General features: G+C 35.4%; 1 pseudogene; it reads left to right on the top strand.

Moving 5' to 3' along the window:
- The window catches only part of LOC143389076 (gamma-butyrobetaine dioxygenase-like), a 43,502-nt pseudogene that overhangs the window by 9,735 nt on the left and 11,185 nt on the right, over positions 1 to 22,582 (top strand).

The following is a 22,582-nucleotide window of genomic DNA, read 5'->3' as shown; positions in this document are numbered from 1 at the left end:
AAAAAAACAACTCATATGTAAATAAAAATTCTTGCAAAGGTGTTATAAAAAGTATATTCTTAAGAAGAAAACATGCTATAAATATATATAGTAAGTTCCTTAAACAGAGTTTTCTAAAATATACAAATAAGTCATAACACAAACACAAAAGTTTTAAAAACAATTAGATCTTGTGAAAAAACTTTTAAATCTCTGTTTATTATATCTTACTATCACACAGTCACTGAAACTCTCTGAAAGGTGATACTGGCCTTAAATAAAACCAAAAAGGAATGGATCAGTGAAATACATAGGCATGAATTAAAGAAGCTAAATTTAGCTGATTTTTAAATGTGCAAAGCTTTGGCTCATTTCACAAAAGGTAAATAGTGATGTTGTTGCAGGAATGTGCAGTGAGCCCTATTCCTAATGTTTTCTCTGCATTTAAAATTCTGACAGGGAGCCAACATTTAACATTAAATGCCCATGCTCAAACAAGTTCAGACAAAGTGTTCCTCATTTAACTTGCACTACTTTCTGTATTACCTAGTAAACTTCCTTTATAAAGGTAGGACAAGCTATGTACATTTAGACATAGGATTCAAAAATGCCTATGATGACAGCACTTCAAGGTATCAAGTGTTTATGTACAATTTTTGAAATTACAGACCTGGGGACCTGTCACCTGGATTTGACCAGTTCTGCAAATCATTAGCTATGTGCCTTAGAATCTAGTTCTTTCGTTGTAGCATGGAAATTATGAAAGCATCCACCCCATGTATTTTTTGTGGAGCTAAAAAAAAGTTTTTAAAAATTGTAGCACTGGGATTACTCTTAGAAAGTATTCAGCAAATAGTAAATATTTTTATTGTTATTATGGGTCTACTCTGTGCCAGGTACTATGTTAAACGCCTTGCATAATCTCATTGCATGGTCACAAAAAGACCTACAAGATAAATATAATTGTCCCTGATTTACAAATAAAAAAACTGAAACTCAGAGAAGAATCCAAAAAATCTTGCCAGTAAGAAGAAGAACAATGAATAAAACCCATATCAGGACATCCAAGTTCTGCCCTTGCCTATATGTTACCAGTCATATGTGTCAATTTAAATTTAATTAAAATTTAACAAGGTAAAAAATTAGTTTTTCAATTCCATTAGCTGGATATTAAGTCTAAACAGCCATTAGTTGCTAATAGCTATGGCACTGGATGGTGCAGATAATCAAATATTCCCATGAATTCAGAAAGTTCTAATGAACATCACTATAATCTATACCAGTGTGTCTAGGCTGACTTACACTAGCAAAAAATGTGTTTTCTAAAAATTATAATAAATTTTCCTTAATAAGTTACAAAACCTTGGTGATAAAGATGATGAATTTATTATAGATACACATAAAGACAGTAGCTAATTCCATCCAACAGGCTGCATAATAATGAAAAACATGTATTTGCACAAATTAGCACTGTGCCAGAATACTAGAAAAATTCTCATTGGTAATTTAGGCAAATTTTTACCCAATGATAGAAACTAATGGTGATGGGAAATCTAAAGCCAGTATGAAAATGCCAAATGATTCTCTAACACTCATCCAGCTCTAGTACTATGTGGATCCCTAATTTTCTTCTGAGACTCACTAAGGTAAAATGTTCTCACATTTTCTTTTAAGTTTCTGAATATAGTCTGTATAGAAATTAACTTTAGAAGGAAGATGCTGACTGGTTATCTACTCCCATAACACTGATATTTGCCCTAGGAAATTTTTCTCCTAGCTGGAAACCAAATGACCTTCCTAGGCAGGCAGTCAATATGTAATACACATGGCATTTATCATCTTCTTTTTGCAGACCTTTTTGATTGACATCAGGTATTACAATGTAGGGCTTAAAATGCAATGAGTAAATGGGAGTGGTAAAGCAAACAGCCACATAATTTAATATTCAAAACAAAGCCAAGTAGATTCCTCCTTTGAACAGAGTTTCTTTCAAATAAAGCCAACGCTGTTTGACTTTAGAAGAAGAAATATTTGAGGCATGAAGGAACAGACCTGAGTAACGTCATGCATGTAAAAGAATAGTTGGCATTATAGAGAGAGTTTTAGATAAAGATCAGAAGAACTGATACCTCTTAAACATTCATCAACTATGGTATCTATCCTATTGTGTTTTTTATTTATATATTTTTGTTGGTACGTTATAATGGTGGTATCTGTTCTTACATTCTCATATATACACACAGCATAACAATATAATCTGGTCAATTTAAATCCTCAGTGGCTCTCTTTTCTTTCCCTCTTCCTTTCCCCTGAACTCCTTTCTTTACCTCTACTGGTTTTACTGTGTTTTAATTGTTAGCTTCCATGTCTGATTCTCCCATAGACTGTGAGCTCCTTAAAACCTACTGCCTATCCATAGTTGATTGTGACATGGTAAAATGTTGGGTTTATTGAAAAGATAAGTGAACAAGTAATTATTGGGTAGCTAATATGCTCAAGAGATGCCATCCTACTCTCAAAAAAAATTAAGGTAATTATCCTGAAACCTTCATATCTCATGGTTTCTATTGCCTCATCCAACCTTCTCTTGTCTAATGCAACATGGCCCATGCTTTCCTTTGCCAAGATGACTTGGTTACTATTTTGGTTAGTCCCACAGAGAGTAAAGAGTTAAAGTGAATAATTACGAAACAGTAGCTAGGTAAATATTTTACTTGCTAAGATGATATAGTAAGTCACTTGAGCCTTTAGAATCTCTTCAATACTAAAGAGAATTAATGCATCTGAATTAATGTATCTGCCAGGTAAACTTAGTTTGGAATTCAGATCTTAAAAATTCTAGTTCATTATGCAAGCTTTCATGATTAACAACCCAGAAACATTGGCAATATATACATTAATCACTTAATTTGGTCTTCCTGAATAAACTCACCTACTCATTCCTGCAAATGTCCTCATACAGCTAGCTGGTAGAAGAAGAAGAAGAAGTAGCTCAATAGCTGTCCATATCTTTTCACTACTGAAGCTACTGATTCCTGAAATAACTCCTATTTCTGAAGAGCCAGCCATGATGACACCAAAGAGAAAATGATCTATAATTCACAAGTACAAGTGGCACTGAGCCATTCTCCATTCTGAAACTGAGGGCTCTGGGGTTGGTTTCCATAATGTGGTATATTCCTTAGTTAGAAAAGGGAGTGCTGCCCAGGATAATATTGAGATCATATGTTCTCATTCTATCACTTGTTAGGAAGGTTTGCCTTTCTAAGGCAATTTCCTTCCCAAGAAAGGAAGAAATGATATGGATTAGCTAGCATTTGGTCCTTCCTGAATCAGTTGTTAGTACATAAGTTGTTTCCCTTGGAAAAATTATATTTCCTCAGTGCTCCATTTCCTTTGGCAAAGCCTAGTTTGCAAATCAAATACTTTTTACATTTGTTTTTCATTATGTGTTCTCAGATCAACATTTTGATAAGTAATTAATCAACAGGAAGGAGAGGGTTAAGGAAAGGCATTTGACTTTTATATCCTGCATATCACCTCCAAAGCCATCTATGCCTCCAGGAACACACCTTCATCTTTCCTTCACTGTGACCAACTCTCACTGACTCCAAAGAACAACATGATCCCAGAGACAGTCTTTTAGCTTTTAATCAGGTGAAATAAGAGAAAGAAAGGACTGTACCTACCCTCCTAACAGAATAAAGCATATGGTGTTCTAGTCCACCATTCTGATTTTATCATCCATTTGGAGTTAAGAAATAGAACTTAGCTGTTAACACTCACAGTGTCTCAGGGTCACTTCTAAGCAGTATCCTGGAAGGGAATTTCTAAGAACATAGTTAAACAACATTCCCTCAATAAATGTAGTATGCTGAAAACTGATTATGTGCCAGACACAGTTGTAGCAAGAGGCATATCATAGAAAGGCATGGCTCCCAGGAAGCAAGGCCTGGTGACAGGCGTTTCTGGTAAAACTAGCATTTAGTAATCTCCATGATCAATCAAAGATCAACTCTAGTGATCTAGTCCCTTCTCTAAGGTTCCTGTCTTATATTAAACCAATGTAATCTCATATGATTTCGTTTCCTTAATTCACAGAACAACATTACTGGGGTTCAGAGCTCCAGCTACCTACTCTAAGTTTTGAAGATGTTTTAAAAAATGATGAACATTCACACAAGTGGCTCTCCAGCCTTAAGAAAGTAGGCATTGTGCAACTCACCAGAGTCTCTAACAAATGAGGAGAAGTAAGAAAACTTGGGAAAAGGATTGGTTTCCTCTATCTCACATTTTATGGGTGAGTTACCAAATGTTTTGTATTCTGCCATCACAAAGACAGTTTGATATATTTCCCAAAGCGGGTACGCGTTTGTTTGAAAATACAGTAATGTCCATGTTGTCTTAGGAAGTCACATGGAAAGAAGAGTCTAAAAGAAGGATTTCTCTAAGAATGACTAGAATTTTTAAAGAACCCAAAAGCTCAGAGACCTCAGGTAACAAAGAAATCAGGCTAGATACAGATGGTATATTACTCAAGCTGCCATAACAAAATACCACAGAGTGGGTGATGTAAACAACAGGAATTAATTTTTCTCACAGCATCTGGAAGTCCAAGGTGAAGGTAGTAACTGACTAGCTTAGTTTATGGTAGGACTTCTTTTACTGGTTTTCACCTGATTCTCTTGTTTTTCTCTATGCGACCTTTCCTCTGTGCACAGCATACTCCTACTGTTCCTTCCTCTTCTTATGTAGACAACAAGTCTTATTGGATTAGATACTACCCATAAAATCTTATTTAACCTTAATTACCTTATTCAAGGCCCTGTCTCCAAATACATTGGATGTTTGAGTTCCACAGATGAACCTGAAGGACAATTCAGTTCAAAACAGGTAGGATGAAAGATTGTGTTTCTCTAAGACTTTTAAAAAGCACTCAACTTCATAAATGTTAAAGTTGATTAAAGTTCTACCTCTCAAGACTTGTCACAAAATAATGTTAGATCCTAGGGAATTGAAACCAGGCACCAGATGTAAAAAGATAAAATTAACATCTAGAAATTTCAGCCTATGTGCTTTAATATAACAGGAAATATAATTAATTTTAACTATGGTATAAGAACCTATTTCCATAAAAATTTCCTACAAAGTAACATTAATTATGACATATCTGAAAGGCAGGGAGTGGGTATAACTGAATTTCTGACGTTAGGGTGAGCATCTCATGCAAGATGGATACGATTATTTTTGGACTCAGAGCATTGGAAGTAGGAGAGACCTTCAAAATCCAAAGGTCGCAAACTAGTAGCACAGAAGATGTACTCAGATGTTTGGTTTGGAGCATATGATGTTGAAAGAAAATGGAATTAGTTTTCAACACTTAAAAACTGGAAGTCTTTAAATGTATATGAATCTGCCTTTTTCTTGAGAAATCAAATCTAGGAATAACTGAGCCCACAAGCCAGCATATGAACAGTCTGCTGGACACAAGTAGAGGCTGTGCCTGGAAGAGTTTGCCAAACACCACCCCATCCCAGGACTTACGGGCCTTGCTAACATTTTAATTTGCCACCCCAACCTAGAGTAAGACATTCTTTTAGATTAAAAAAAAAGCCATCAGAGGGGCTGGGGATGTGGTTCAAGCAGTTGCGCTCTCGCCTGGCATGTGTGCGACCCGGGTTCCATCCTCAGCACCACATGCAAACAAAGATGTTGTGTCCGCCAATAACTAAAATATAAACATTAAAAAATCTCTCTCTCTCTCTCTCTCTCTCTCTCTCTCTCTCTCTCTCTTTCTCTCTAAAAAAAGGCATCAGAAAAATTTATTCAACTTCCTTTAATAAATTACGCAAGTATATTAAAGGCAGAACACTCTATCTACTGTGTTAAGACTTGAACAACCTAGTCTCCATCTCCTTCCAAAGAATTTGTTTATGCCATTAGTATATTTACATCATATAATTTTTTTTGCATACCCTCCATCTGAAAGAATTTGGGCTGCCAAAAAAATTACATCACTAAGAACAAAGGAAATAGGAGAAATATACTTGAAATCATTAAGAACTTCAAGTGTATTATTTCTCTAATCCTTCAAGATCTGTGAAAAATATATTACCCACCAATTCACTGACAAGTAATCTGGAACCCAAAGAATTCATTTGTAACCCAAGTAATAATAAAGGAATAAAAAAGTGTAAATTTGGGCTTTCCTCTTCATGTTTCCAATGTTAATATATATGCATTTGGTCACTATAATTAAACAAAACACTTCCAAATAAGTTTATTTCATTTAGTTTCTATTTGCTAATAACACTTTTGGATATATTCCAACACACTGCACAATTTTATAACAATGAGCAAATTCAGGGGCTCTTTTCTGGAGTTCCCTAACACCACCTGTCCATCCACCCATCTCACTAGAGCTCAGAATCTTAGTCCTGATTTATGATTTGTCTTTTGTTTTGTTTTGTTTCTATAGGTCCTATAAAAGGACTGAATAACTTGGCCACTATCTAATATTGGGAAACTTATTGGAATAAATATTAAAGGTCTGTTGTCAAAACAAATCAGACCTCCTATTACTATTCCATTCCCTATATCCAGGGATTTCCCATCTAACTAACAACATTGATCTGCCCCATCTCACCTTCCACAGATGATCAGATTTCTTCCCAGAGTCTTTCAAACAATACACAAGCAGAGAAATGCCTTTTTTGCCACATGACCCCCAATTCCACCAAGGATTACCAAACTGTCTTTCTCTCTCTCTTTCTCTCTCTCTCTCTCTCTCTCTCTCTCTCTCTCTCTCTCTCCCATTTTTCTCTTTCACAATTTTTAGTTTTCTACCTCAAGAACATAGAAAATATTTTTGTTGTTGCTGCTGTTGTTTTGTTTGCTTATTTTTTGCTGTTGTTAAGAGAGTGAAATATGTGAATATTTTCTCCAAAGTCATCCCTTTTTTTTTGTCCTCTTCACTGTAATGTGGCAAAGTGATATTGGGATTTGGGTAATATGTGATTTAAAAGAATATCAAGGAATATCCCTTAGCATTCTAATGTCCCTTAATATTCTGAATTAGCTAAAAGAGGGGGTCTCAACCAGGACTGAATATTGGATTAATCAGGTTTTAAAAGTCACACATCTGGGTCCTATCTCCAAAGATTTTTTTTAAACAGGGCTGATATTTGATCTAAGTAAATTTGATTTGATTTAAAAACCAAGCAGATGAGCCATGAGCAATGACATATGCCTTTAATCTCAGATACTCAGGAGGCTGAGACACAAGAATCACAAGTTCAAGACCAGCCTGAGTGATTTAGTGAGATCCTATCTCAAAACAAAAAGTTAAAAAGGGGGCTAGGAATGTAACTCAGTGGTTCAATATTTGGTGATGAAAACAAAAACAAAAACAACTCATCAAGTATTTCTCATGTGCAGCCAAAGTTGAAAACCTCCAAATGAAAGGAAGGGTTACTTCAAGGGTTACTTAAAGGCAGATCTCAATTGCAATAGAAGTTGGGTGTTTTACGTTCTCTGAACTCTCAACTCCATGCACTAAATAGCATGGATCAAGTTCTTCTTTCTATGTTGGTTATGTCTGGGCATGGCTTATCTTTGTAACAGAATTGACACCTGCTTTAAACAAGGTCACTATCTTTCAGATATTTGTTTCTCTATTGTAAATTGTTTTACTGTTGTTTGAAAAGCAGCTGGCTGATGAGTGAGCAAATGGAACAAATAAATGAAGGCAATAAATAATGTAGAAGAGGGACTATCAAATATAGAAGAGGATCAGATTAAGGAAAGTGAGAGCAAGTTCAATGGACACTTTGCTTTTCATGCAAATTTGTCAAGGAACTTTCTGAGGGTTCTTACTTAGATGTCAAAAACAATAGTAGCTTGTTGTAGGTATCAATTTCACATGCCTCCTAGGGAAATGAATACTCATCTGCCACTTTTCCATTCAAATAGCTACTAGTTTGGGCTGGGGTTGTGACTCAGTGGTAGAGTGCTCCCCTAGCACATGTAAGTGAGGCCTGATGTTCTACCCTCAGCATCAAATAAAAATAAATAAATAAAATAAAGATATTGTGTCCAACTAAAAAATAAATATTAAAAAAAAACAGCTAGTATTTTGGAGAATTTTAAATGCATGGGTCCAAAATGAGAAATGAGAATAGCTCTTTTTAGTTCTTGGTGTCATCTCAATTGTTAAACGTTTGATTTGAAGAAAAAACAAATGTGATTCCAGAATTTCACATAGTATTAATGTAAAGGAGGCAAGAAATAAGTGTTTTGTGAATAAATGCATTTCTAGATATTTTTAAAAAACTATAAAAAAGCAGATGAATACAATAATTATTAGAGCATTTCATAATCATAAACTTATGTTCAACTAGATCAAAATGGTAATAGATTAAGGGAAAAAAGCACACATCATTTTCCACATCTGTGTTTTCTCAGATGCTTGCCATTATTTTGTCATCACATCATCTAGGTAATTTTTTTTTTCATGCAACCATGTGAAATTCTTAGTAACCTTAATGCCTTGATGATGAAAGCTTTCCCGGAATACAAATAAAGAGCTAGTGAAGAAAATTCCACTCTCAATTTTGTTAAATATTGATCATGAGAGTAGTATGTATTAAAAAGTCTACCTTTTTAGAATAATTTAAACCTTTGGTTTGCAGTAATGTAGTTTTTACAGAGTGAAGTAAAAATTCTCAACCCATTTCTTCCCCTTCCCACTTAAAAAAAAAGATAACAATAACCTTCTGAAGCCCTTTTGGGAAAGGTGATATTGGTGAAAAAAAAACTATCTGAATTTTGTAACATGATTTAACCCAATAAGTAGTCACCATAAGCTATCTTCTATCTGTATACTTATATTTTCAATAACTACATCAAGTATGCATCCTACAAATTAAAAACTCCCCCCACACACACCAAAACAAAAACAAAAACAAAAACAAAAACAAAAAAACACTACGATTGTTCTCAAACAGAATTTTTAAAAAATACTTTATGTTTGGGATTTTGTTCTAAAACAGGGCTGAGTCTGGAAATGGTGGTCTAATCCAGATCATGTCTTTAGTATTAACTCAATGCAGGGGGAGTTATCTGTCATGAAATTTTAGTGAAAAGAGAATGCATGCATTCTGAGATACTGAAGACTTCCATTAGGGCAAAACAATAAAAATTTGTTTCTTAACATTGTTAACCTAAGTCATCAGTTTAAAAATTAACCTTATCAGCAACTCAAAATGACTTCTTCATCAAAAAGTTGAGTGGATGAAAATCACCTTTCAACCTTAGTTAGAAAAACTGTTTTCCTCCTAGAATTGAGCTCACAAGTTCAAACTTGCTTTTTTTTTTCTCTAAGAATGTATGATTGGCTGGTGCAAGCAATTTGCATTTTTAATACATGGTTAATATGTGTAGCACAGGGCTTGAGTGCTAAGAATAATGGGGGGAAAATGAAAATGTTCCTTCTGAAATGTTAACTTTAAGAATTATATGAAGAAAGCAAGAGACAGTAACAAAAGGGGGTAAAAGAAAGTAAACATACAGATCTTGGTAATTGTCAAATTTTATCTTGTGGAGCATTACACAGAAACTGGACAATGGCTTATTCCTTATAAGGCCACAAGCTGTCGTAGAAAAATATAAATAAATACTCTGGAATTCTTCTTTCTAAAAGTTTGGGAAAGAATTGAGAACCCCAGTTTATGTTATAAGCCAAGAGCCAGTCTCTGGGGTCCCCGTCATGGCATTAAGTTTCACAGTAATTAATGCAGCTGCCAACAAAACCACTTAAGTATGAGGTCATCTCATGAATGGGAGGAAAAATAATTCCTGTCTCATACTACTTTGGAAATCACTTATGGAGGTTTTTGAGACAACTGTTATGGTATAGATGTAAGGTATCTGCCAGAAGCTCATGTGTGAGACAAGACAAGGGATTTAGAGGTGAAATTTAGGGTTATGAGAGCCTAATTAGTGCATAAATCCACTGATAGGAATTAACAGGGTGTTAACTGTAGGCAGGTAGGAAGTGGCTGGAGGAGATGGGTCATTGAGGGCATGCCTTTGGGGTATGGTATGTATTTTGTCCCTGGTGCGGGGAGTCTCTCTACTTCCTGGTGTGATGTCCCAAGATGCTTTCCTGTGCCACACACTTCCACATGATGTGCTGCTCCATCTCAGATCCCAAGAAATGGAATTGGCCATCTAAGGACTGAGGCCTCTGAAACTGTGAGCCACAAAATAAACTTTTCCTCCTGTAATTGTTGTTGGCAGGTCTTTTGGTCGAAGCAGTGGAAAAAGCTGACTAAAACAGTAACCAATTGAGGCAGTTCTCCAGAAGTCTGCTCTGGCTCCCATTATTTCCTTGATTTATATTCTGTGTAGCCAGGACAGGCCACTGTCTTTGGAATGGGAGAACGAATTTTCCATTAAGCACCTTTTCTCTACTAAACATCAAGCTCAGCTCTTATAGTCATTATCTTGAATCTTCAATTCTTTTAAGAATCATTATTCCCTTGCTGAGAAGCAGATTTTTAATTTGAATCCATTCCATTTATTGATTATTGATTTGACTTCTTGCACTTTAGGAGTCTTGTTAAGGAAGTCAGATCCTAGGCTGATGTGGTAAATATTTGGGCCTATTTTTTTTTTCTTCTATTAGGTGCCTAAGTGTTTGATCCACTTTGAGTTGATTTTTGTGCAGGGTGAGAGATAGAGGTTTAATTTCACTTTGCTACATATGGATTTCCAGTTTTGCTAGCACCATTTGTTGAATAGGCTCTTTTCTCAAGTGAATGTTTTTGGCACCCTTGTCTAGTATGAGATAACCATATTTCTGTGGATTTGTCTCTTTGTCTTCTTTGCCCTCTATTTGTACCTCTATTGGTCTACAAGTCAATTTTGATGCCAATACCATGCTGTTTGTGTTACTATAGCTCTGTACTATAGTTTAAAGTCTGGTATTGTGATGCCTCCTGCTTCACTTCACTTGCTAAGAATTTCTGGTCTCTTATTTTTCCAAATAAATTTCATGAATACTTTTTCTATTTCTATGAAGAATGTCCTTGGGATTTTAATAGGGATTGCATTAAATCTGTATAATGCTTTTATGGTAGTATGGCCATTTTGACAATATTAATTCTGCCTATCCAGGAGCATGGAAGATCTTTCCATCTTTTGAGGTTTTCTTCAATTTCTTTCTTTAGTGTTCTGTGGTTTTCATTGCAGAGGTATTTCACCTCTTTTGTTATATTGATTCCCAGGGTGTTTTGTTTTGTTTTTTGAGGCTATTGTGAATGAAGTTCTTTCAGTGGTTTCATTGATGATGTATAGGAATGCATTTGATTTATATCCTGCTACTTTGTGAGGACAGAGCCTGCAGGTTGGGAAAAATATATTTACCATAATCACCTCCAATAAAGCATTAATCTCCTGGATATATAAAGAACTCAAAAAAACTTAACACAAAAAAAACCCAAAAAACCCAATCAATAAATGGGCTAAGGAACTGAATAGGCACTTCATAGAAGAAGAAATACGATTGATTAACAAATATATGAAAAAGTGTTTAACATCTCTAGCAATTAGAGAAAAGCACATCGTCTCACTCCTATCAGAATGGCAATCATCAAGAATACAGGCAACAACAAATGTTGTCAAGGATGTGGTGAAAATGGTGCACTCATATTTTGCTGGTAGAACTGAAAATCGGTGGAACCATTATGGAAAACAGTATGGAGGAGATTCCTCAGAAAACTGGGAATGGAATCACCATTTGTCCCAGCTGTCCCACTCCTTGGTTTATACCCCAAAGACTCAAAATCAGCACACTATAGTAATGTAGTCACGTCAAAGTTTGCAGCATCTTAATTCACAATAGCTAGACTATGGAACCAACCTAGGTTTCCCTCAATAGATGAATGGATAAAGAAATTTTGGTATATGTACTCAATGGAATATTACTCAGCTTTAAAGAAGAGTGAATTATGGCATTTGCCAGTAAATGGTTGGAGTTGGAAAATATCATGCTAAGCAAAATAAGCCAATCCCACAAAACCAAAGGCCAAATGTTTTCTCTAATATGTAAATGCTAATTCACAATAAGGTGGGGGAACTAGGGAAGAATAGAATCACCTTAGATTAGGTAGAGGGAAGTGATGCAAGGGAAGGAGAGGGGATTTGGGGATAGGAAAGATAGTAGAATGAAAGAGACATTATTACTGTATGTATATATGTGACTGCATGTCCAATATGATTCTGCAACATGTACACTCAAAAAAATGGGAAATTATATCCCATTTTATGTATGATATATCAAAGTGCATAAATGATTCTACTGTCATATATAACTAATTACAACAAATTTTAAAAATTTAAGTCAAAAAAAGAATCATTATTTTCTTTTTATCATGAGGCAGAAGAATCAGGCAAACCTGATTATAATACTAGGGTTACAGGACTCAACAGGCTGACGTCTTTCCCTCAGACCATGCTACCATGGTGGTTTCTCATTAAACATTTTCTTAATAGAAATGCTATAATATTTTTTTGTTTTGTCAAATGTAACTTTGACTCATGTTTATGGCTCAGATGAAAAGAAAAATTAGATGGGATTATATTGAAGAATTGCAAACGAAGTCACACTGACAGAACCAGAATATCCATTTCCCTCCACTCATTTAAGTTCAAATGATAGCCAACTATTTATGCAAAGAAAAAATGACAATGGATGCAAATAAATAATCACAAGAAAAAACATTTATTTTCATCATTTTACATATAAATCTAAGCTAGTATCCAACTCTTGTTCTAATCAAATAAATTAAGCATAATTTCACACCTCCAACAAACACACACACACACACACACACACACACACACACACACACCTATTAAATATGCCTAATGTGGAATTCTCATAAATTATTCATTTTTTGAAATGCTCTGAATTCTTATTTTTTCATAATAAAAGCCTTTGGGACTTCCCTTGGAACAAATTATAAGCATTTCTGTATGCTTTTAGATATGGTTGACATCTTTCTCTTATTGCCTGTCTTTATTAAATGCATTCTTTAAAAACAGCTTTATGGAATTTTATTTTTTCTACCTTTATTTAGATATGATTGATAAAAGTGTGTATATTCAGAATTATATTACATAATGTTTTGACAACTATATATACCATAAAATGATTATCACAAAAAGCTAACGTACAGATCTATCAGTTCACATAGCTACCTTATGTGTGTGTCAACATTACTCTCAGCAAATTTCAAGTATACACTGTTATTAACTATGTTTCAAGAATATTAAATATAGTCACCATGTTTTGCATAAGGTCTTTAATATTCATAAGAGGTTTTTGTTTTTTAACTAGTATCTCTCCTTTTCTTCCATCTCTAATTCATGGTAAACACCATTCCATTCTTTATTACTATGCCTATTCTTTATTACTATGCCTTCTATTGGCAAAATGTAATATAGTACAGGGAAAATCACATAACACAAATGCATAGCTTAACTATTATGAGGCAAACACTCTTTTTTATTTATTTATATATGCCAGTGGTATGCATTACTGTTGAGGGCCACAGCCCAGTCTGGATGATGCATGGCATTTTGCCAGAAGGGAGTGGTTGAGAGGTGATTCAAGCCAGCCATTGAGATGATGATGGTTAAGTTAAGCTGTGTATTCAATTGTATACAGAACTCTGCTGTGGGATTCCTGGAGAGTTCCTGTTGGTTGGTGAAGTTCCCATGGAGGGAGTTCTGGTTGGTGTATGGTGTGGCATTCTGGGGAGTTCAGAAATAAAGTTTGTTCCTGCTTGAGTGGCTCTTAATTTGTGCCCAGCCAGACTGAGGCACATTACAATTCTTATTACACATATAAAGCACAGTTTTTCATATCTCTGGTTGTATACATAGTATATTCACACCAATTTGTGTCTTCATACCTGGACTTTGGATAATAATGATCATCACATTCCACCATCATTAATTACCTCATGCCCCCTCCCTTTCCCTCTAACCCCTCTGCCTATCTAAAGTTCATCTATTCTTCCCATGCTCCCCCTCCCTGCCCCACTATAAATCAGTCTCCTTATATCAAAGAAAACATTAGGCATTTGGTTTTTTGGGAATGGCTAACTTCAGTTAGCATTATCTTCTCTAACTCCATCCATCTACCTACAAAGGGCAAACACTCTTAAACACCACCCAGATCCAGAAATGGAACATTGCCAGCCATCCCAAAACCTATCCATCTGTCCCTACCAAAACCAAACTTCATTTCTCTTCAAATGTAATGACTTTCCAGAATTTTGTGGTATTTGACTCCTTCCTAATTTAGAGTATTATCACTCACATGTGCATCTCTCATCACTATAGTTTAGTTTCCCTACTTGGTAATTTTTGTATCTTTTTCAACCCTTATAACTAGTTTAAGTAAATATGTTTACTGTTAAGCAGAAATCCTGAGTAAATTAATCTGTATTTATTTTGATTGTCTAAAGCCCATTCTCTTGCAAATTTCTCAGGAAGTTCTAATGGGAACAGCATTCCCTGACTCCTTACATGTTGACAGCAGTTTAAGGTCTGTATTTATACTTGAAATTGGACTTGGCTAAATATAGAACTCTTGACTCACAGGGTCTTATGTCAGTATGGTTTATTGGAAATCTAATTTTCTTTTCCTTTTGATTAATTTGACATTTTTATCTGGATGATGAATAGACTTTTTTTCTTTAAAGTGTGTTTATCTTACAGACTATGTCTTTTTTATTGCTCTTAGGCAATTTATTTGTGCAGTTTCAATTTTTTTTTAATTTCAAGAAACTTTTCTTGAATTGGAGTTCTCAGCATTTGTCCTCTTTCTAGTGATTGTTCTGTTCTTTTCAGAACCCCTACTATGAATATATTAAGTCATCTCCTTTGCCTGTCCTCTTGTTACTGTTTCTTAGATCCATTTTATCTCTTTTTTTGTTTTTGATATTTAAAGTTTTCTCTCTTTTATCACATGGTTAAAAGGCATTTGTACTAAAAAATCCTATGCTGCAGGCCTGACTTTGGAAGTCCCAGTAGCCCAGATTTTTCCATCTACCACCTTGAGAGGCCAATCAGACAGGCAAAATTGGTGGTGAAGAAAGTGAGGAATGTATTTAGTGTGGCCACAATGGGAAGAAACAGGAGAAGCAGCATTCTAAGCCCTGTTTTGGGGGTCCTGACAAAAGCTTCAGGATTGCATTGGGGAAGGAGAAAAGCAAGGGGCAAGAAATATGCAGAGTCCAGGAGTTGTGGTCACACTGTAATCTGGTTAATCATTATATGAGGTCTGATTCTATGAGAGCCCGTTGGCACCCGGGAATTTATCATTGCTTGAGGATGTTTCCTGTAATGAAATGAGGGCTCCCACTCTGTGTTCATTAGCTTTTCATCCCTGTGACCAAAACAGCCCATCAAAATAACTTAGAGGAGAAACAATTCATTTTAGCTCACAGTGTCCGAGGTTCAATTCATGGTGGACTAACTCCTTAGCTCTAGGCCCAAGATGAGCCAGAACATCATGAAGGAAGGGTGGGATGGAAGAAAGCTGTTCCACTGGCCAGGAAGTAGAGGCAGGCTGCTGAGAAGTGGCTGCTGGGAAAAACAAGCCTACCAGGGCCCATCTGCAGGACCCAACTCCTCCAGCCATGCCCTACTTGCCTACAGTTACCACACAGTCAATCCTTTTATACTAGGATGGACTGATTAGGTTACATCTCTCACAACTCAATCATTTTTACCTCCAAACATTCTTACACTAACCCAGGAATGTTTATAGGACAGCTCACATCCAAACTATAACAAGTTTAGGAGGGGGAGAGAGCAGCCTTGTTTCCCATCATAGGGTTTAAGCCCAGAGGGCTTGCTATTCCCAAAATTTGAGATAAACTGGGAAGTATCTAGAAGAAGAACAAGTTAGAAAGGCAAAAATGGAGTTAGTTGGGACAACATCTGTGTCCTCCTTCAGCCTTACCTATAATGCTTATTTGATCATACATTCCTTCTTGTTTAGTCTTTGTTTGTTTTCTTTCCTGACTTTATCACCCTAATTTTAAGTCTTTGATTCTGATGTATGTTATTCTTTATATACTGTAACATTTTATTAAGGACTTTTGAATTCATTAGAAGTCGTGATAAGTAGAAAACAGAAATTGGAAAAGTAAAATATTATCATCTTCTGAGGTATATGGCCTTGTGAAAGATACTGTCAGTAAATATGCTATTTTGTTACTTGTTTTTTTAATTCTTAAAATATTTTTATTTTAAGGCTTAATTACATTTGATTATTAATTTTACATGAAATTAGTTTTTTTTTTACTATTAAAGGGAGATATGATTCAAAAACTTTTTTAAAACCTATGATTTTAAGCTCTTTTTTCAGAACTACAGCTGATAACTTTCTGAGACCTGATTTCCTCTCCTTCATGTTTATATGGCCCTTTTTTTTGTTTCATCTTTATTGACAATGCATTGCTCAATCTGGAGGGGTTCCCCCCCATCAGAAAAAAAGACTTGCTATGTAAAAGAGGTTTGTCTGGTTAGTTTCTAGAATTCACAAGGCCCAGATTACACTGATCCCTAACCCTGGACCTCCCATACTCAGCTATACTGGAATGTACAAATCCTCCCCACCCCACCTCAACACATTTACTTACCGTCCTCAAATTGTTCTACTGAACTTACTAGTGAACATCTGTGCATGATATGAGAATGTTTTAGATATGTCATGTACCCCAGTGCTTCCTTCTGTTTCTTCTTGCATTGTTGCTGATCTCACTTAGGTCTTGTGACTTTGGAAGGTTTATCTCTATCCACTTTTATTTTGGGATTATGGGAGTATCTTCTAACCTAATTTTGGTTTAGATATTGTTCATGAGTTTTAAATTTTTCATTCTAAATATTCTGTAGGAGGAATTCAGAGAGGTGTAAAAAAAAGTATATCACTGTCATAACTCCAGAATCCTTCTTCTTTTCATCAAATCTTTGTTTCATGGAGATTTCAACATTCATTTAATGGGTTGAATCGAGCAACGCTAAATGTCAGAAATGTTATTTTTGTGTTTGTACCTTTTATTTGAGGATACTAACTCTCAGCCTAAAATTGTATAAAGCCATTATTTTTCAGATATGGATCAATGTAAACTATTAACTCTAATATAAGTAAAACTGGAACCTTTTAAAACAGGACTCTAGAAATTTTGCCATGTACTGATATAAAAACAAAAAAAAATCTAAAATACTTCCTTAGAATGGAAACAATAACAATTATTGATATAAGAAATTATTTGTGATTTCCATATATTCAAAATATATCATTGACTAAGATTATAGTTTATAAACAACCAGTAAAATAATGTAAAATAATGCAATGTACAATTATAGCATGCATGTCTTCAATCAACACATTTTGGCAGTATGTTAAATACTACCAGAAAAAGAAAATGTTTGAACCCAATTCCCTAAAGTAATGAGTTGTTTTGTAAGATTTTATAGCACAACAAGGGAAACAGAAAATTGAACAGAAGCCAAGAAGAGTCATAGAGCAAACCCTGACCACACTCAATTGGACTTCTCTCATTTGCTTTCAGAAGCAGTGGGCCTTCCTACCTTCTATTTCTCCTGTGGAGGTAAATCTACTCCATCTTCAGAATGCCATTTATTCTTTATTTCTTCACTCATGTAACACTTGGTACTTTAGCTTGGGAAGATAAATTACATCAACTTGTCTTCCAAGTAGATTTCCAAGTAATTTCTGGATATTACAATCACTGTGTCTCTTCTATTTATTTCTGGATTCCCAGTTTCTAGCTCATTGTAGGTGTATAATAAATGATAATGGAAAAAGAATAGATACCTGGAGCTCTGGTGAATGACTGACTATATCTGGTTGTTCAGATGCAAATGTTACAAATATAATCTGCAATATAATATTTCTTTCCACATGTAGCTTTAAAATTTTTTTTAAACTTTAGCTAGAGAATCATTATCCATTTTGAAATTTAAAAATAGCATATGGGCATTCTGTTTTGGATCTAATGGAATAACAATGTTCAAAATAAGGAATCTTGCATAATCTGATAAGAGTTTGCAGTAGGTTCATTGGAGGTTGTGTTTGCTGGTAATAATAAATCCAGGTTTGTATATATAGACCATCTTGTCACATAAAATTTATTACAAAAAAGTTTACAAATTAATTCAACATGATTTTCCCAGTGCAAACCATAACCAAAAGACTGTAAAAAGATATAAAGAACAAATAAAGTAAAAACAATATTAAAATATTCCATAAGCACTAAAGAATTCAAATTTGTCTCAAAACACTATTGATATCATGAATATCTATGACCAGACATCTGTGTTTGGGTAAATCTAGTAGATTAGCATTCAAGACAATCCAACAACATATTCTCTAAAAATCAATAAAGTACAAGAGGTTTTAATAGAATTCTTGAAGAAATAAATGTCACTGAAAAAACAAAAGCAAATGTTTTAACAAAATGTTGTGAATGACAAGAACCATTTAGGCATCTTTAGTTAAAGCAGGAATACTTGCAAATAAAACATGCAATTACCACATTAGCACAATAGCAACCGAGTCTAAACCACTGGATTATGATGTCATATTGAGTTGTCTCTTCAGTTTTAAAACTGCTGTAATAATGGCAATTCTCAGTCATCTTCTTGGGTTCTTGCTTTACCTAGAACAACATTAGAAAGTTCTGGAGATTTAGGTTTGGGATGGATAAGTAAAAAGTTAAAAGTCACAGACAATAGACATCATACTGTTTGCCATGATTAATTTCTACAAGGATGTAGAAAGGAAGACTGGATGACATTTTATGGGGTTTTCCAAACTCATCCTATAACCATTAGAATGTTTTATGGTTGGAATTGATGCGCTCCCCTCCTAGGATGTATCAGATTGTGTGAGCACAGACTTTTGGGCTACACATCTCCTACTATGCCTAAGACACTCTTGGGCTGGAAAATACTTATCATCCCCTAACTATTATCTAAGGAGGCCAGGGGGAGTTCTGATGAAGCCAAGTCCCAAGCCTCATCCCTGTAGAAGCCAATTAAAGTCAAACAAAGAAAATATCTGTTCTCTGCCTGAAGTCTGAGCCCTGGATCTCAGCCAGCTCTTAGCTATAGCAAAACTCCATCCTTAATCATAGGGAAAATCATGAAAAAGAGTGTAGGTGGACTGATACAAAACCATCATCACTTTTGTAAAGAAAATCTGAATAGTCATTTTCTGCTGATATTGTCAACAGCATTGTTGACTTAATCAAAAGATATTATACATTTTATAATTTGATGAAGTTATGTTTTTGATCTCTTTAAATCCTTTGCTACATGTTGGTAATTCTAAAAATGCCAATGTTGACAGCAGTCTGGAGCTGTATTCTATATGGGCTATAGAAGTACATGAACCTCATAGTGAACATGTATTTCTTGGCTACAGTCACTGCAATATAATGGATTTCCTGACTCCTACTTAAAATGGGTTGCAACTGGCTATATATACTCCTATTTCCCTCCACTTAGTCTCATTATAGTTTATGGCCACATATGGATGGCCATTTGACCTTCGGTGAAACATACTAAGTTATCCTTTCTAATTTTAAATGAGTAAAGCAGAACAAAATGTTATTCATTCTCAGACCTGAATAACCAGGAAGAAGCCCTACTTTTTCTCATTAAGAAAAACAGTTCCAAATGTGGGAGGACATTTTAGGTTGTGTCCCAGGAGGAAAAAGGAGGAAGGTGTCAACTTGACTGTTTTATCTCTTCCCACCCTCCTGTGGTCATTCTTAACCTACCCTTACCCTTTACCCTAGGAAAATGAAGGCTCAGAAAAGTCACTCTGTGCCCCTTCTTATGCTCATTCTGTCAATATTTATTGGTTCCCTGTTTTAGCATAGGGACTGGATTAGGTATCAGGAGAAGAGCAAAACTTGGTTTTGAACTTAGTGAATTTAAAACCCAGAAGACAAAGCAGAATTATGTTATTATACATCAAAATAGAATCAGAGTGATAATTCTTTTAAAATTGAAACTATTGTCACAAAACACCAAACAACTTCAGTTCCAATAAATGAGTCAAATGAACATACATGGAGAATCCCAAGGAGTGAGAGGTAAATGTTAAGTAAACAGGAAATGAAAAAAGGACAGAAAGTCCTAAAGAGCATCTCTTATGTGTCAAACATAGAACTTGTCTATTTGCTGTAGCAGCCCTTTGAAGTTTATAACTATTTTACTATACAAATATATAAACTGAAGTTCAGAAATTATAAATTGTCTAAGACAATTTGAAGCTAGTCCAGGTTAAATTTAAAAACTGAGTTTCTAGAATCTAGACTATGAAGGAGTTGGCACTTAAGCTGTGCTTTGACTAGTGGGTCTAGGTAGATAGAAAATTAAGAAAAGAAAAGGCAGAAAAGCTTAAGGCAAGCAGTGAAATGAGATCAACAGGATCAAAACAGAAAACTCAACTATGGCAGTAGTTGGCAAGCCTAGAACTTGCACTGGATGTTTGAATTCTGGAGAATCAATACGAACTCTGACAGGAAAAGACAGAGTGAACGTGCAGGATTAAGTAGGTTTGCCAGGTTGTAGGATATAGGTGGAATACTAGGCAAGGGGACCTGCCCCTGCGTGACATGCACCAAAACCAAGGGGATCATGTGTCCATCTTTGAATGAAATTTTTGTTTTTTGTTTTTGTTTTTTTAGTTCTGGGGATTGAACTCAGGGGTTCTCAACCTCTGAGCCACATCCCTAGCCCTATTTTTTATTTATTTAGAGATGAGGTCTCACTGAGTTGTTCAGCGCCTTGCTTTTTACTGAGGCTGGCTTTGAACTGAAGATTCTCCTATCTCAGCTTCCGGAGCTGTTAGGATTACAGGCATGCACCACTGCGCTTGGCCTGAATAAAGATTTTTTTTTTTTCAATAACGTACATGGACCTATGTATTCTTTATGACAGTGGAATGTATTACAATTCTTATTATACATATAAAGCACAATTTCTCATATCTCTGGTGAATACAGAATTTTTTAAAGCACCAAAAAAAGTCATTTAAATTACGTGAATCAAACTGCCAATAATAGTATGTTCTTGATTTCTGTCTTCTGTAACTCTGCAAAAAGAATAAGAATAGAAATGGATTTCTCCAACCTGATGTTGTGTTTTTACAGAGTCAATCTCAGTAAATGGGATTTTACTCAGTATCTGATACCTCAAACTGAAAACCTGGGCATCATTCTGGACTCCATTTCCCTCTCATCCTACCTCCAATTAGTAAAAGAACCCTATTAATTCTAACTTCAAAATTCAAACCTGGCCATTCTTTCCTATGATGGCTTCTACTCTAGTCTTGGTCACCATCTGTGGTGAGCCGTTTCTGCAGATTATGGTCGCCATTGCAAGATGGCGCTGGCTCCACTGTGGTCTGTAACAAACAACTCCTTGTTTGGGAGAGTTGGTGCATTGTTTCTCAGCACCCTGTGAGAAAGTTCCACGTGGCAGCTTTGCATTGGGGCTTGGGATGCTTTATTAAGGCTGGGAGGGGCATCCAACAAAGGAGATTAGAAGAAATATCAAGGGCCTGAATAAACTGCTGAAAGAAGATTCCTGAGTTGCGTCTTCCTTGCGGGCAAGGGGTCGCGACAACCATCATCTATTTTTTTGGCATCTTTTCCCAGTACCATCTAGTCCCCCCTCAACAACAAAGCAATTCTGTAAAACAACTACTCAGTATAATTTTCACAGTGGAGAAACTCGGAGTCTTCCATCACAAATTCTTAGACTATTCCACCAGCCCTTCAGGATCTGGCTTCCCCCGTGCATCTGACGAATTTCCCCCTCCTGATTCCCTGGCAGCTCTGCTGCAGCCACACTCTCCTTGTTCTCCCACAGACATGCCAGGCACATTCCAAACTCAGCACTATTTAAAATAACTAGAAAGTAGAAGCAGTCCAAATATCCATCAGTAAGTGAATGGATAAACAAATTGTGATTATCTGAACAATAAAGTATTAAGTCATAAACATAAATTAGATACTAATACATTTTAAAATTTGAGAAATCTGGAAAGTATGCTAAGTGAAAGAAGTCAGACATATCACATACTATATAATTCCATATATATTAAATATTAAAAATAAGTATAAAAAGAAAAAGCAGTATAATGGCTGCCAAGGACCTCGGGAAGAGCAAAAAACTTCTTACTGAGAAAGTGGTTTTATTTAAGAATGATAGAAATGCTTTAAACCTGAAAGATATAGGGACTGTGGATGCAGCTCAGTGATATAGCACTCATGTAGCATGCATGAGGCCCTGGGTTCAATCCCAAGCATGCTCCCACCAAAGCCAAACAAAACAACAAGATACATAATAATTATAGTAGTGATGGTCACCACTTGTAAATGTACTAAATCCAACTGAATTACTTACTTTAAAAATTTCATTTTATGCTGGGTGTGGTGGTATATGCCTGTAATTCCAGCAGCTTGAGAGGTTGACACAGGAG

The sequence above is a fragment of the Callospermophilus lateralis genome, unplaced genomic scaffold (genome assembly GCF_048772815.1).
Source record: "Callospermophilus lateralis isolate mCalLat2 unplaced genomic scaffold, mCalLat2.hap1 Scaffold_43, whole genome shotgun sequence".
NCBI lineage: Eukaryota > Metazoa > Chordata > Mammalia > Rodentia > Sciuridae > Callospermophilus > Callospermophilus lateralis.
The sequence above is the reverse complement of the archived record's forward strand: the minus strand, read 5'-3'. Positions and strand labels throughout refer to the sequence as shown.